Raw genomic sequence first — 15,386 nt, 5'->3', positions numbered from 1 at the left:
GCTTGTAACTAATTGGGTCATCCCATTTATCCTCCTAAAATATGGTACCACATTAACTTTTTATTTATTTATAGTTCTCTGGAACTTCCTTAGCATTCTAAGATTTTTTTAAATCTCAGCGTTATTGGTTAAAGAACTCCTCAGCCAATTTAAAAACAAAACAAAACAAAACCCCAACCTCTTATATGCAAGTTATCCTTTCCTGCAAATTTTAAAAATGTTTACACGTAGCAGTTGCTCTTTAACGTCCTACATCATTACTGTGAATGTGAAACAGAAAGTATTTCATTCACTGTAAGGGATGAGTATATATTCATAGAATCATAGAACACTAGACTGGAAGAGACCTTGAGAGGTCCTAGAGTCCAGTCCCCTGCCTAAGGCAGGGCACCATCTAGACCATCCCTGATAGATGTCAGTCTAACCTGCTCTTAAATATCTCCAGTGATGGAGATTCCACAACCTCCCTAGGCCATTTATTCCAGTGTTTAATCATCCTGACAGTTAGGAATTTTTTTCTAATGTCCAACCTAAACCTCCCTTGCTTCTTGTTCTATCCTCAGAGGCTGAGGAGAACAATTTTTCTCCCTCCTCCTTGTAACCCTCTTTTAGGTACTTGAAAACTGTTATCATGTCCCTTCTGGAAGTCTTCCCTTTTCTAAACTAAACAAGTCCAGTTCTTTCAGTCTTCCCTCATAGCTCATGTTCTCTAGACCTTTAATCATTCTTGTTGCTCTTCTCTGGACCTTCTCCAATTTCTCCACATCTTTCTTGAAACGTGGTGCGCAGAACTGGACTCACTACTCCAGTTGAGGCCTCATCAGCACAGAGTAGAGCAGAAAGGTGACCTCTTGTGTCTTGCTCACAACACTTCTGTTAATGCATTCCAGAATAAAGGTTGCTTTTTTTGCAGCGGCATCACACTCTTGACTCATATTAAGTGTGCGGTCCACTGTGACCCCTAGATCCCTTGCTACAGTCTTCTTTCCTAGACAGTCGCTTTCCATTTTGTATGTATGAAGCTGATTGTTTCTTTCTAATTGGAGTTCTTTGCATTTGTCCTTATTGAACTGCATCTTGTTAATCTCAGACCATTTCTCCAGTTTGTCCATATACAGAACAATGTACTGAAGATTTCTGTTTTTTCTGTATCACCATTGCTGACAGTTTTACCATACTTTTATAATTATGGTCCTATACCATTTCAAAAGTGGTTACTTGCCTGGTCACTCAGCATCATTGTGTTTCATCTTTCATCTTTTCTGGAAAGTAGGAAAAAAAAGCATGAATGTGAAAGCTCACAGGGAACCAGTCTGTGAGTTGCCAATTAAATATGAAGAACTGTGCTTAATGCCTGAGATGGGATTGGAGAGAATGTGGGATGGAGGATAAAAAATGAAAGAGCAGCGAGGGGTCCTGTGGCACCTTATAGACTAACAAAAATGTATGAGCATAAGGTTTCGTGGGCAAAGACCCACTTCGTCATCTGACGAAGTGGGTCTTTGCCCACAAAAGCTTATGCTCATACATTTCTGTTAGTTTATAAGGTGCCACAGGACCCCTCATTGCTTTTGCAGATCCAGACTAACATGGCTACCCCTCTGATACTTAAAGAATGAAAGGTTTCCCCAAAAGGTTTGTTGCTGAGGCAGAAGAAAAGAATGACATCTAGAACAAAATGATGAAGCTTTTTGCTTGATGTTCGAGCAACAGGAGAACAGGGAAAGCTTGGGAACTCACAGATTTTCCTTTGAAGAACTGCGGAGTGATGTGGGAGAGAACTCAGTCATTTAATAGATATGTGTTGCAAGCTCTCCTAGCTCCAGTAATTATATAGGTTCCTCAGTCTTTATGAGTGGCTCACATTTACTGATTTATGTTCCACTCACGCACAAAGGTGATTTAGCTTTCTGCTGAATAAACATAACATGGGGATGGAAAGGTGATAACCACTATGCTCAGCAAAAAGAAGAAGCCTATAAATATGCCAGTGGGTCAATAGAAGTGATTTCATTCTTCCTTCACAGGACTGCTGATGAAGTCTGACAGGGCTGCTCAACTTCATTAATGCATCACAATGGCAAAGAAAGCCTGAAGGGCAAAGAAAAAAAAGCCGCCTGCACCCGATTGGAGACTGGGCTGCAGCTGTCAGAGATCAGCTGGGGGAAATGAAAAGGGCTGCCACAATGAAAGAGGGAAGGCTGCCGGAGTACTGCTGTTTTCTCCCTTCCCTGAAATGGCTGATAGGGGAGCTGCAAAGAGCAGAGGAGAGATTGTGGGAAGGGAAGCTCTAATCTGACAAAGAAACAATTCTAGGCGGTAGGGCTGAATGCATGAAGAGCTTAGGTTACCACCTTAAGCTGAAGAACGTTAACACTAGGAGCGGCCAGAGAGAGATCTAACATTTCATAAAATAAATCAGGAGGCCTCTACTCAAGGAAATTTACTCAGAATGCAATAAGGAAATGCTTTACGGTGTGTAGGGGCAGAGTATGAGCTCAGCCATGCCTGCGTAAATCTAGAGTATCTTTGAACTCACTGAATTGATGTTGGTCTAACTGAGACCAGAGTCCCATTCATATTAGTTCAGGATATGTCTATGTTGTACACTCTTTATGGTGGCTTATAGAGTACATAAGGCATACCCCCCAGCACAGGTATAAATAGCATTGTAGTGGGTGCAGTGATGCTCAGAAGAGTAGACATGCATGAACCCTAGGGTATATACTTTATATGGCACGCTACATGACCAAGCAGTGCCTCCCATGCTATTTTAGCAGCATAATATCTTGCTGCTAACGTCTTTCCTCACCACAGGGAAATGTTCCAGCTGTGGAGATCTGTCAGGCTATGTTTACATTAGACATAACAAAACAAGGCAGCAGAAATGTAGCACTTTAAAGACTAACCAAATGATTTCTTCAGTGATGAGCTTTTGGGGGACAGACCCAAAACAAAGCAGTGTCTGTCCCCCGAAAGCTCATCACTGAAGAAATCATTTGGTTAGTCTTTAAAGTGCTACATTTCTGCTGCTTTGTTTTGTTGGAGTACAGACTAACATGTCTACCTCTCTGCTGCTAGACATAACAGTTGACCGCTGATACTCAATTTTAGCTACATTAAGCAGGGCACAGAGATTCTGCCACAAAACTAACTAAGTTAAGAAGTGCGATTCAAGGTATAAGCATTTTATGCTGTAGATGGCAGGTGTTGGTTTAATCTGCTTTTATCAGTCTTGTGAGGCTGAAATATAGGGCACCTGGAGAAAGGCTTACAAGATAGAGATGGCTGAAGTGGAACTGTTAAGTTAAAGGATCCATAAAGATTCAACAAGTGGAGGACATTAAGTCCTAAATAGCCTTAAACCTCTCCCAAATGCTGGTCTCCTGTTCACCAATCAGCAAGGATATGTGGCTTACATGAAATTTGTGTGAGTTGCAAACACCAGGGAGGAGGGTAAAATCATACAAAGGAACCTAAAAAGGTTAGAAACATGAAGCTTTCCCATGCATGGATCTACTCCTTCCCATGTGGAAGGATAGGTCAACTGCCTTTGCAGCAGCATTCCTCCCTGACATCATGCGGTGATCTCATTGTGAAGACGGACTCTCTAAGAATAGGGAAGGAGTTGGGGATTACTAGGCTGGGAGTGGGCAGCTCAGCACTGGGTGCACAAAGAAATTCCCCCCCAAAAAAGTGCAAGTGGTATTTTCCCATGGAGACCCCTTTAAAATGGGGAAACCTCCCTTTACATGTAGTCCCAGAGCAGTGATGGCCAGAGGCCGTACCAGGCAGCATACGGCTAGTGCATCACAGGCTCCTGGAAGCTTATTCAAAACTCATATTAAGGTGCAGTGAAAGGGGGTCAACATTTGGCTCCATACACTGATATCTTCATTGGCCACCAAAGTAAATCTTTCTTATGTTTTGAGGATGTTAGCTGGAAAAAGTAACAACATTCAATCAGAGAAACAACATTCAATCATTGATTAGGTAATGTTACAAGCCTGACATGTTACTAAAATCTATACCAGTCAAGAAACTGACTGATTAGGCTAAAAATCTGGCCTGATCATCTGGCCTCTACTTGCATGAATGTGCTGATTTTCTTTTATTTTTTGAGTAGAAAACCAAATCCTGGGCCTCAGAAACAGTGGAAGAGGCTAAGCTGTGATGGGGCTAATCACACAAAGAATTGGAGGAAGAGACACTTCATTCCCATGACATGGTAATCACAGTAGTGCACCTGATACCATGACCCTGAGATTGAGGAGGAGGCCAGGGCACTGACTTCCATGTGCCATGGATGGGTGGTGTGTTTCAATGGCCCATGGATTTGTATAATAATTGTTTGCTATATGGCATGCTGGGTAATAACATAGGAAGATTCCACATTTCTAAAACTAAACTGTCGGTCTATTGTGAGAATTATTTATAGAGCTGCTGCAACTGCAACCAGCATTCCAGCCAGGTGCGCTCAGACTGGTTTCCTGGCATCTCCTCAAAACTCTTCGCACCTGCAAACCTTCCCCACTGTGTTCCTCTTTCCAAGTTGCATGATGGTTGCTGGGACAGCCTGTCCCTAGTTCAGACTCCCTTCAGGGTTGTGCTTAGAATTGAGCTTTTGGTGTGCTAGCCATGCACAACTCAAGTGTGCGTTCCAGAAGTCTACTGTGGGTGATTGTAGAATCTCTGCAATAAGGATATTTCTGACTTCAAGTTGACATTTGTGAACATGTCATGTGCCTTCTCAGTCAAGTCTGAGGTGCACTGCTGGGTGATTTGGTAAAGCTGAGAATGTAGGAAGTGAGCATTACAGTCTAGGAACTGATTTCTTTAGATGCAATCTGCTTCCATTGAAATCAAGGTGAATTTTGACAATCAGACCACTCCATGAGATGAGAAACCCCAAGGCGTGGTTCTGAAAGCTCTGAAGAGCGTATCTGAATTCCCAGCTGGGACCTGAGATCATGAATCCCCAAAGCAGAAGGTCAATAAACTAAAGTGGATGCATTAGAGTTAAGTGCCATGCTGGCTGCTGTCACAAAGCCTCATATAAATATTACACCTCACAAGGCGCTTCCTGTTTGGTTTTTGAACCTATTAATATATAATGAAGATATGGTGTAATTAATATGGTTTGTTTTGATTTTCCTATAAATCTACTTTAATAATAAGAATTCAAAGTAATTATTCCAAAAAGCTCTTTCAACAAATGGCAGTATTCACTGATTAAAAATCAAGCTAGTGTTTTATTCAAGTGATAACCAGTTTGTTTTAAGCTGAAATGAATAATTATCAGGTTATTGAACTACAGGATGCCTGCAAAGAAATGCCTTTCTTTTTCATTTAACTTGAGCACACATATCAGAGGCTGCATCAGGGAGCTTTAGAAGTGTGTGTTGCAAGTCTCTTGATTTTACCATCTTATATTCAGCTTTGCTGTGCTCATCCTTGTGATAGAAAATTAAGGCATGGTGGCTTTTTGCAAAAAAAATTAATGTTGCCATTATATTTGCTGCACTTCAGCACTCACCATCCTTTTAGTTCATGATACTCTGTGCTTCAGTAATCTGGATTCTCTGATAAGCTAAAATTTTATTGGAAGGTTATTAGCCCTTAGTCAATAAAGGATCAAAATGTGTGTGATTGAAGAGGATCATACTACAGGCCCTGACCAAAATCAACCTTTGTTATACCCATGCACTCCACTGAGAGCGTATTTAGGCACTTTTAAAAATATACTAATATGCATTTTATCAAACCTCTATTTATAAATTTTTGTATAACAACACTGCACCTGCCTCTGACACATCCTGTGTGCGTGTATTAAAAATTGGAGGGTGGTGGTATTTATAGAGAATCACAGATTGGTATCTGTAGCTGCTTTTTCTGAAACTGCTTAATTAAAACTATTTCAGGCTCTTTTACCTGAAGGGGGAAATGGGATGAGCACTTTAACATGCATCACATTTCTTTTTTAAAGGGCCCCTCTGTCACAAGTGCTGCAAATTCTGGGTCAGTGGGAAAAGTTGGCCAAGAATTGCAATAAAAAGGAGTCCTACTTTGCCTGCATTCACCCAGCTGTATCACAAAAGAAGGCATTACTTCCATGGAGCGTGGTTTGCACAAGACTGTAGTAGATATGGAGGAAAGGGAAATATTGGAATATTTTTCTAATTTTTTTTTATGAAACAGACTTCTTACAGCCACCCCACAGTTCACACTGGCCACGTATCCCTAGGGAACTGGAGCCCTGCCCTTCCCATCCCTCCTTCCCAACACTTTCAGAGCATGCAAATGACCTGATTCATGCTCTGTCCCCACTCCCCTTCCTTCCCAGAGCTGGAATGCCACCAATCAGCTGTTCATGGTTGTTCCAGCTCTGTGAGGGAGGGGCAGAAGCAGGGACAAAGCATGAATCAGGTGATTCTCAGCACTCCAAAATGCTGAGAGGGAGGGAGGGAGGGGGAAGAGCAGGTAAACGTGGGGCTCTGATGTCCTGGTGCATGAGAGCTGTGTTAGGGAGGGGCCCACAGGGCTGAGGGTGCAGGCAGCTGCAGCCCGCTGAGGTGAAGGAGGGCTGCTCGTGCTGACCGCTGGGGATTTGTGGTTGCCCATTGCTGGTGTAAGGCCTGAGATCAGGGAGAGTCTCGTCACATGTGAGATGATCTCTTGGTCCATGAAGTGAGTTGGAAAGGTAGCAAACCTTCTGTTGGGAAAATTCTTTGTTCTGTTTCTGTTGCATTGGTTTGTTGTTCTCAGTTGAAAGAAGTCTAAAAAAGTCTCATAAACTCTGGCAGAGAGACTGCCACACATCAATTTGTGCTTTCAGCATGGTTTAGTGGGAAGACAGCCTTCTTGGCACAGTATTTTTAAAGTGGAGAAAAGGCTATAAATGTCAAATCGAAGTGTGGCTTAGTGTGCGTGATCATCAGACTCTCTTGTGATGACCTATATAAATCCAGGTACTTACTTTGAAATAGAAGTATTCCTTCTTTAGTTAAAGTGGTAGGACTTGTACTTCTAGTAGGGACAGTGCCAAGTTCAATGCCCACTGAAGATAGTAGCTTATAAACATTTGAGACCACGGTTTTCTTTACAAATTCTTCACATTCTTTGATTCTCGGGTTATGTAGCAGTTTCCTCTCTCTGGATTAAATAACTATTTTAGAGGTCTGAGATGGAATAAAGTAAAGCTTACTTATTTATCCTTTATCTCAGAGATTGGTTGATAGCCCATGACTGCTGCTTCGATCATAGAGAGGTTGCTCATTCTCAGTATGTCAGTTTTCTGTTAAGCCTCTAAGAAACCCAATATCAAATACTACATGATTGAAAAGTCTACAACTGGGTAGAACGGAAATCCTGGGAAAGTGAAGACCTTCAATAATTCTGTGGCATCAGCAAATTAAATTTCTGGAATAACAGATTATGGTATAATGAGGTCATATTAAAGGAATAAGGAGCCCAGCTGCCTCAGTCATTTAATCTGTCTCTTCCTGTAGGCCTGCATCTAATTTTAATGAGTATTTTTGATAGATAATTTATTTGGTTCAAAATAGGTCTTTGAAGATAGTTGCGAAAGTATTACATTTTAAAGATGCTGGGATAGAAATTCATTGCATTAACTAGCTGATAAGAAAAAATGACTCTACAAATGTACTGGTATCAGACATACTATTATGACCCATCTGCTTCTTATTGAGTAAAGTGACAGTAATATATCTTTATTGGTCTCTTCCTTGAATGCTATAGAGGCTCATTTTCCTTTTCTAATGAAAAGCCAAGTGACACTAATGAAACAGGTACAGAATCTGCCTTAACTTCAGGAAAGAAACAGAACACCAAGTAAAAATGGTCTCAATAGAGAAGTGCTGTGGGGACGGTCATATGTGGAACTCACACAAATAGGAAAAAATAGCAGCATGGCTCTATATAGTCACGTGTGTAGCATAAACTCTCTGTACAGTGGTAGGGGCAATATGAATGACTAACAAAAATACATGTCCCCTATCCCCACTTAGTTATGCTTGTGGCTGAGTTGTTTGTTCTCATTTGGAAGTCAGAGCAAATGGAATTCCAAGCTTTTTACCTTTAAATAAAATGTAATTCCTGGGTCCAGTCCCAAGCTGCTCTCTCTAGCTGCTATCTCACTCTACAGAGCCAAAGGACCACACTACGGTCATTAATTTATCTAGATTAGCATAAGAAAAGGAAGCACAGGGACTTTTTAGTATTTCTATGTTCTGTTCCATTGTAGTCTAATCTCTTTATTTCTTTTCTGTGTAAGCTGTGCCCACCACTGGTTGATCATATTGCAGTGTGAACACCATACCAGTTAAAGGTTTTCTTTAATTCTCTTTTCTGTAAGGAGTCAGTTGCATAAATTTTTCCCATATATAAAGATTAATAATGCAGTTTCTTTGTGGGAGAATGAGGTCCAAATTTCACCTTTAGAGGTCGAAAGTGGTGAGATTTGTGGGCGTTCAGAGGGAATGAATTTTGCAGTTTGGGCAAGTTGTTGATAGCATCCTGTCACTTGTATACATAAACATCATCCTTCATCACAGATGGTTCCATTGTTTCTGAGAAGTGGTTGAGATATCCAAGGATGAAGTCATGTTTTAGAATTCTAGGAATTGGAGGTTTTAAAAATAAACACTAAGATCTTAAACATAGTATGATACCTAGCTACAAGCCAGCAGTCCAGGCAGCCCACAAGGACTGTGTACACTCAGTAGCTTAATACTTCCAGGTTTTCAAGGCTGTTGTTTTCAAGCCAAACTATAATGCAATGAAAAAAGATAGCAGATGTAGCTAACAAAAGACATACAAGGGCTACGTCTACACGTGAAGCCAACATCGAAATAGGCTATTTCGATGAATAACGTCTACACGTCCTCCAGGGCTGGCAACGTCGACGTTCAACTTCGACGTTGCGCGGCACCACATCGAAATAGGCGCTGCGAGGGTACGTCTACATGCCAAAGTAGTACACATCGAAATAAGGGTGCCAGGCACAGCTGCAGACAGGGTCACAGGGCGGACTCAACAGCAAGCCACTCCCTTAAAGGGCCCCTCCCAGACACAGTTGCACTAAACAACACAAGATCCACAGAGCCGACAACTGGTTGCAGACCCTGTGCCTGCAGCATGGATCCCCAGCTGCCGCAGCAGCAGCCAGAAGCCCTGGGCTAAGGGCTGCTGCCCACGGTGACCATAGAGCCCCGCAGGGGCTGGAGAGAGAGCATCTCTCAACCCCCCAGCTGATGGCCGCCATGGAGGACCCAGCAATTTCGATGTTGCGGGACGCAGATCGTCTACACGGTCCCTACTTCGACGTTGAACGTCGAAGTAGGGCGCTATTCCGATCCCCTCATGAGGTTAGCGACTTCGACGTCTTGCTGCCTAATGTCGAAGTTAACTTCGAAATAGCGCCCGACGTGTGTAGCCGCGACGGGCGCTATTTCGAAGTTAGTGCCGCTACTTCGAAGTAGCGTGCACGTGTAGACACAGCTAAGATGAAGCAAAGTCATCATAAGGAAAGATGGGATGTAATCTGCTAGAAAGCTGTAGATGGCAGAATGCTTTTTCTTTGGCTGGTGTTACTTGGGAATCTAGTATTAGGGAGGAATTCAGAAGGATTCCTAGACTCAATGTAACTTGGGAATTTGGGTACAGTCATTGACTGCAATGATAACTCACAACCAGTTCTTCAAAGCCTTTCTCTTTAGCTACCAGCATGGCCTCTGTAACACTTAGACAGCAAAGCAAAAAAGCAGTCAAGTAGCATTTTAAAGACTAACAAAATAATTTATTAGGCAATGAGCTTTCCTGGGACAGACCCACTTCTTCAGGTCTGTCCCAAGAAAGCTCATCACCTAATAAATTATTTTATTAGTCTTTAAAGTGCTACATGACTGCTTTTTTGTTTTAATAGAATACAGACTATCACAGATATCTCTCTGTTACTATTAGACAACAACAAGTCCTGTGGCACCTTATAGATATTTTGGAGCAAAAGCTTTCATGGGCGAAGACCCGCTTCGTCAGATGCATGAATGGGGGGTTCCAAAGGAGGGTTTAAATATACGGTCTTATGAAAAAGAGGGAGTCCCAGTCAAGAGGAGGGCCAGAGTTGACAAAGTCAGTTCACTTATGGAGTACATGGTCCATTGTCAGCAGTTAACGTGAAGTTGTGAACATCAAGAGAGGAGAAAATGCTTTTGTAATTGGCCAGCCACTCCCAGTCTCTGTTCCATCCTTGGTTGATGGTGTCAAATTTGCAAATGAATTGCAGCTCTGCAGTTTCTCTTTGGACTCTGTTTTTGAAGTATTTTTGTTGTAGGATGGCTACTTTTAAATCTGTTAGTGAGTGTCCAGGGAGATTGAAGTGTTCTCCTACAGGTTTTTATATGTTACCTTTCCTGATATCTGATTTGTGTCCATTTATTCTTTTACGTAGAGACTGTCCAGTTTGGCCAATGTATATTGCAGTGGAGCATTGCTGGCACATGGTGGCGTATATTATATTAGTCGATGTGCAGGTGAATGAGCCCCTGATAGTGTGGTTGAAGTCGTTAGGTCCTGTGATGATATTGCTGGTGTAAATATGTGAGCAGAGTTGGCACTGAGGGATTAGTTGTAGGGATTGGTTCCAGGTTAGAGTTACAGTGGTGTGGTCTATAGTTGCTGGTGAGAATTTGTTTAAGGTTGGCAGGCTGTCTGTTGGCAAGGACAGGCCTGCCTCCCAAGGCCTCTGAGAGTGAAGGATCATTGTCCATGATGGTTTTTAGATCACTGATGATGCACTGGAGAGGTTTTAGGTGGGGGCTGAGTATGATGGCCAGTGGTGTTCTGTTGTTTTCCTTGTTGGTCCTGTCTTGTAGCAGGTGGCTTCTGGGTACGCATCTGGCTCTGTCAATCTGTTTCTTCACTTCCTTAGGTGGGTGTTGTAGTTTCAGGAAAGCTTGGTAAAGGTCTTGTAGGTGTTTGTCTCTGTCTGAGGGATTGGAGCAAATGCGGTTGTACCTGAGTGCTTGGCTGTATGCAATGGATCGTGTGGCGTGCCCTGGATGGAAGCTGGAGGCACGCAGGTAAGCAAAGCAGTCTGTGGGTTTCTGTACAGGGTGGTGTTTATGTGACCATCACTTATTTGCCCAGTAGTGTCCAGGAAGTGAATCTCTTGTGTGGACTGGTCCAGGGTAAGATTGATGGTGGGGTAGAAACTGTTGAAATCAAGGTGGAACTCTTCAAGAGCCTCCTTCCCACAGGTCCAGATGATGAAGATGTCATCATTGTAGCATAAGTACAGGTGGGGCGGTAGGGGATGAGAACTGAGGAAGCGTTGTTCCAGGTCAGCCAAAAAATGTTAGCATACTGTGGGGCCATGTGGGTGCCCATAGCAGTGCCACTGATTTGAAGGTATAAATTGTCCTCAAATCTGAAATAGTTGTGGATGAGAACAAAGTAACAAAGCTCCACCACCAGTTGGGCCTCGGTCTCATCAGATATCACTTACGTTAGCTTCAGCCAGCTGTGCCTCACCCATGTGAGGATTTCAGGGATTGACACTATACATTATGTATTAGCAAATTAACCCAGCGTTGCTCGGTAATTTAAGTAAAGTGTGAGGCTGGGGCTGGGCTCCTTGCTTGGTGCCGGGAGGTGCTTTTTCCCACCCCAGCCTGAACTTGTGGGGTGGGGAAGATGAGGCCAGAGATGTGGTGCTTTTCTCTGGCCTTAGTGAGAGGTGCAGTGTGTTTGTTTGGGGGAGCAGGGCAGGGCCACAGTGCTTTTCCCAGACACAGCAAAAGGTGCAGCGGGGGGCGGGGGCTATGGTACTTTGCTCTGGTGAGAGTTGCAGGGGGCAGGGACAGGGCTAGGGCAGCACTGCTTTTCCCTGGCCCTGGCACTTGCTGTAGGGGTCGGGGCAGGACTGAGGTTTTGCTGCTTGTCCCTGGACCAGGTAAGTCCTTTAGAGCTGGGGCTGGAGTCAGTCCTCTTTCCCCCAGACTGAGCTTGTGGGGGGCAGGGCCATGGGTCCTAGCCCCTGTGTCTGCAAGGGGGGCTGACTGCAGGGCGGGAGAGCAGCAGGTTTCCCCCGTGTGGTGCTGTGGCTGAGCACTGGGACGGGGCTTGAGGTGGGGAGGCATTTGCCTATCTGAGGCCAGCGGGGTGGAGAGCTGTGTCTCCGCATGGACACTGTTTTTCAGCTGCAGCTGTCCCCCGGTGACCACTTTGCAGTATCACTATTCCCTATGCTTGCTGCCCCCAGGGGTGAGTCTGAAGTGTGTCATCCTTCCTCTTGGTGCCCCTCCCTTTCCATATTCTGGAAAGCCTGGGATTTTAGGCAGTTACCACTTTCCAAGCACAGCCAAACCCTGGCCTTGGTTTAAGTTAGGGTAAGAGGAGGCTGGATACCAAATTTCATGGTCATAAATCTTGTGGTGTGAGAGGAGTTCTTGAACAAATGGACAGACAGAAGGACACACTCAAAATACCTATCTCTATCTCTATCTCTGTCTCTATCTCTATGTCTATCTGTATCTATAGATAGATAAAAAATGAAGAGTCCTATGACACCTTAAAGACTAACACACTTATATATGTAAGCTGTTTTGTAATGGAGCCCACTTCGTCAAATGTGTGAAGTGGAAACTTCAATTTGGCAGAGATATATGCATACATACATACAAAGGTGGGAGTGTTATGTTACCGTGTGGAAGACCACTGATAATGAGGCCAGTTTTACTAAGGCAGCAAAATCCAGCATTAAGAAGTTGAGAGATGCCAGAATTAAGGCTGTGCATGCAACCACGCATCTGTCTTCTTCTGTGTGTGAGTGAGATACAGGCTTCAATTTATATTGTCCATAATATTTTTTCCACAAGACCCTTGCCTCTGTGTGGACCATATGCTTTATGTATATCATGCTATCCAAACCCTGCACTATATACACAATTAGTCTCATCATGGTCTTTTCTGTGGTGTTGTCCTCATTGTGTTTTAATTTGTTACAAACCTTAGTGAATTTATCTACACAACATTCTTGTGAGGTGAGGGGGTGATATTATCTCCATTTTGCAGATGGGGAGCTCAGACATAATAAGTTAAAGCTAAAATTATGAAAAGTGTCAACTAATCTGGGGTGCCCGCTCTGGGAAGCCTTAGATCTGACTTTTCAGAGCATATACCATTCTGCAGTGCTTTATATGTGCAAAGCGGAGCTCACATTGATTGCAGCGGTGAGTGTTCAGCTTCCTGCAATTTAGAGCCAAGGGTCTAAAGTTGGGCATGCCAAAAATGACAGACATGCCATGGCTATGTGTGAACATTTTCACATAAATGACTTGCTCATTATCAGGCAGAAACTTGATGGGATAGATTCAGTTCTTCTGGACAACTATCATTTGCCTAACTGCAAGACTGTCCTTTCTCTTCCTGCGGTTTCTTGCCTCATTGTCTGCACATCTTCAACTACTGCAGCGAATGCGGAAGAGGAGCTACAGATACAACAGTCTCCTACGCAACAGAATCCTGATTTCTCCCCACAGCAGATCCACCCTGTGGAGAGTGAGGCAGGGGTCCAATTGAAAACATATGTCATCATGTGAGTAACATTATCCTAGTGCATGAGCATAAGGGACGCTGAATTAAAGCTGCACAGATAAACTTAGTTCTGGTGTTTCCTTACCCATGAGTGTATGACTTTGCAACCTTTATATTCATCTTGATTTGTTTTTAAATCTATAATTTCTTATGTGTTTTAAAAATCTAAATGTTGAAAAATGAAAAGTCCATAATTGGGCCACCAGCAGGACAGGGATTTTTAGATCCTTAATGCACTTCTCTGTAACTTATATTAGCCAAGCAGCTGATAACAGTAGAATGTTAATTTCTAAGTGGGCCTGTTATTGGAAGGCGAAGAGATCAATGGGTTGCACAGCTGTTTGCTTTATTCAGTGGAAGCTGAGCCTCCAAAAGAGTGGGTTAAATTCCAAGTTTGGAGGGGTGTTGGCTTTAGTTCTAGCGTCCTTCTGCCCCTGTCACTGCCACCCCAGCTTCTGCTACTGTCGACTAGGCTCCTCCCCATTCCCCATTTGTTGTTCTCCCCTCTGGCTCCCACTTTTCTTCCTTCCCTAGAGAAAATATGCATGCCTTATGTGAGAACAACCCACCTCTCAAATTTCAAGTCCCTGCTCCAAAGCCCAGAGGTGATAGCATTTCTCGCTAAAAATGGATTTTTGATAATGCAGTGAAACCAATTTTGTTTTCTCTGTCCAGATTCTGAAAAATGGCTAAAGTGATTTTGTGGAAATTTTCATTTTTGTTTTAAAAGCAAAGGGGATGTTGTGGGCTGAGGGGAGGGAAAGAGAATTCAGCTGGAGGCAGATCCCCAGTATATCAAATTGCAGCCCAAAATATTTAATTTGGGAAAGTAGTAAGCAACTGTAAAGAGGATTTATAATGTAGCATGTCAATAAACTACCTGCACTGCTTATAACAAGAACAAAGAGGAAAATAGGGTGAAAGGATTTTTTGGTGATCTGAATGAGCTCTCTCCTGCCATCTATTGATGCACTGGGAAAAAAGACTTCGGGAGCAGACAGTATTTGCATAACCAACAAGAAGTCCTGTGGCACCTTATAGACTAACAGATATTTTGGAGCATAAGCTTTCGTGGGCGAAGACCCGCTTTGTCAGATAGCTAGATACATATGTTTTACTTAGGTGATCAGCAGACATACTTGTTCTGTCAAAGTGATCAGTTTCGGCTGTTTGGTTAAAATTCAATTCTTGGATACAGAGGTAGTTAAATATTACCCTAGCTGCATGACTAGTGGACCGCAGAACTGTACTTAACAGACTCAAATGGTGTCTGTGTGTCGCCCTAATGAAAGTTCACCAACTAAACATGGGATAGCGCCAAACCTAGGTGAAAGACAAAAGGGAGGGGGATTAAAAGGGTTTTTTTAATCATCAGGAAGGTGCTGACAATGGATTCTCTGCTTAAAGGGTTTTAGGGGTTATTTGATTGTCTCTTTCTAGTGTTTAAAGATAGAGCTGACTAGACTTGCTTCAGAGCCCTTGTTTTCTTCTGAGTGATCACAAGCGCTGAAATCGCCAATAGCCTGGCCTGGGGATCTGAGTGGGGACAGTGTTGCTGGGGAAAACAGTGCAGAGGAAGCAAGAACAGTGACATTCCCCACTACCTGGTGAAATCGCTAAGAACTAGGCCAGGTGATGGAACCTCAGGACAGAGCATCACAGTTTAAAGCAGAAGTGGCAGCACTGCTGGTGCTATCACATACTATATATTAGAATCCACAAAGTACAGGAAAAGAAATGGAAGATCATCTCTAGAGAAAGCTGTGCCCATT

The 15,386-nt window shown here is 43.1% G+C and overlaps 1 long non-coding RNA gene across 2 annotated transcripts in view; it reads left to right on the top strand.

Moving 5' to 3' along the window:
* Positions 1-15,386, top strand: part of LOC142009306 (uncharacterized) — a 67,522-nt gene that overhangs the window by 21,010 nt on the left and 31,126 nt on the right. For both annotated transcript variants that reach the window (XR_012644421.1, XR_012644420.1), the window contains exon 3: positions 13,492-13,615. This is a non-coding gene — a long non-coding RNA (uncharacterized LOC142009306). The remainder of the gene's footprint in view (positions 1-13,491; positions 13,616-15,386) is intronic.

This window comes from Carettochelys insculpta, chromosome 2 (assembly GCF_033958435.1).
Source record: "Carettochelys insculpta isolate YL-2023 chromosome 2, ASM3395843v1, whole genome shotgun sequence".
In the NCBI taxonomy this organism is placed as follows: Eukaryota; Metazoa; Chordata; order Testudines; family Carettochelyidae; genus Carettochelys; species Carettochelys insculpta.
The sequence above is the reverse complement of the archived record's forward strand: the minus strand, read 5'-3'. Positions and strand labels throughout refer to the sequence as shown.